The following is a 2026-nucleotide window of genomic DNA, read 5'->3' on the forward strand; positions in this document are numbered from 1 at the left end:
ATAGAAAGCAAGAGAGAGGGATGGAGAGAGAGGATAGCGCTTTAGTCCAGGTGTGACTGTTTACGGTGAAGTAGTTAAAAAAGCAAACTTCGTTTCTGGAATAATCTGATTATCTGGGGCTCAGACATAATCCTGGACCCACCCACCTCATCCAATTAGTGGCTTTTCCATTCAATCTGTCATCCACCGCATCAGCTCTGTCACCCACTCCAGCAACACAGCCTCTGACCTCTGGATTACGTCCTGATCGTTGCACTGTGGCTGATTCAATCAAGTCTCCCACATATTGAGGGCATCTATGGACAAATCTGCAGATAGTTGAGTCTGCTGTTGAGTTTTAAGAGTGTACTCTGCAAAAATGGATGTCCATTCTCAGAATGAAACCCTGTAGTGCCTGTCTAAGTCTGACTGCTCCTGAACTATGACCCCTGTGATAGGGATGAGCAGAAGAAAGTATTTACAGGTACCATTGATGGTTCAGTGGCTTGGACTATAAATACTAAAGCCCCATTGGCAGCACATGAATAGTCCATTTCATTGCTGTTTTCCTGATCACACAGCAATAAGTATCTGTCATTTTTTCCAGGAAATACTGTGTATGTAAACATCTTTAAAACAGGATTAATTTACTTGAGAAGCAAAATTGTAATCTAAACAATTTGTTTGTGTACTGTATATACCCACATTTGTGTATAAAGCTGTGTTTAAAAAGCAGTGGCGGATTTAGGTATGGGCGACATTGGGGGGGTTCGCACAGGGCAGCATACAAGCTAAAACCGCCACTGATAAAAAGCTTAATTAATTCCCAAATTACATCCCAACCCAAAGCTACAAGTTTGACAAAATTCAAATGGAATTTTGATAACCTTAATGTTTTTTTTTAAAGAAGTCAGTCTTTTACCAAAATTATATCATATTCATTTTAATTTAATTTAATTTTAGATGCCAGTTTCTACAAATGTAGCAGTGAGGTGGCATCCAAAACTCTTCAACTGATCAGAGGTAGATCAGATCAGACTGGGGCAGATTTACAGGAACACTTTTAAAGATGGCCAGGTTCTTACATCATCAGATGCAGAGGATCTCAACGTGACTGTGACCCAGACTCCTCTGTTACGTTGACTTTAATTGGCTCTAATGCTCATATGTCCACTTCCATTAACAGACAACTCACATTTATTATTTGAGCACACAAAGTACATTAACATCAGAATAACAACACAGGATTGTTGTGGTTGTATTGCATAAATCTACATCTGCAAAATGTAAATAAATAAATGTATAAATGTTGCTGTTGATTTAATCTCACTATGTAAACAGAATTCATGATAAAGGATTTAAGACTTTTTGTCAGGAGGTCTAATCCGAATGGACCATCTTGTTTTGATAACTGGAGAGCTACTCAGTCTGGTCAGTGCTTTATCACTCAGTGGAGTCTTTTAAGTAATTTGTAAGAATTATGTGTCTTTTATACAGTGGCTGCCAAAAGATCACATTGAAAATCTGGAATTCAGTATAGAATTTAAACCTGTAAAAAGTGGAAATCGTCACATGGGGAAGTTGTCATAAACAGAAAGTCACTGTTAGGTTTTGAGTCATGATTTATTAACTACAATATCTTTTGACCAAAACATTGGTATTTTTATTGTTTAAATTAGCTTAAAATCATACAAGCTGTTTAATGGCAGGTTCTATTGTAACACCTTACCCCACTATTGGGGCATGTTTTCACAAAAGGTCAATGTGTGTTCAATAAAATGTACCTTTTTTTTTTTTTTACGGGGAATAACAGTGGAAATATTCAAAAGATTTTAGTAGCCAAGTCAAAGTATGTGGCAATACAGAAACTGACTTTCAAAAATAAACCTATCCTGAAAAACTGTGAAAAGTGTGACAATTAGCCCCAGTCTCCCCTAAATGGAAAGTTTTAAAACGCTGCAAATTTTAAAACAAAAAAACATGATGTAAAAAGAAGACATATTTAAGATTCTGCACTATTTCAAGGTCACTAATCCAATAAACAAAT

This window comes from Myxocyprinus asiaticus, chromosome 25 (genome assembly GCF_019703515.2).
Source record: "Myxocyprinus asiaticus isolate MX2 ecotype Aquarium Trade chromosome 25, UBuf_Myxa_2, whole genome shotgun sequence".
NCBI lineage: Eukaryota > Metazoa > Chordata > Actinopteri > Cypriniformes > Catostomidae > Myxocyprinus > Myxocyprinus asiaticus.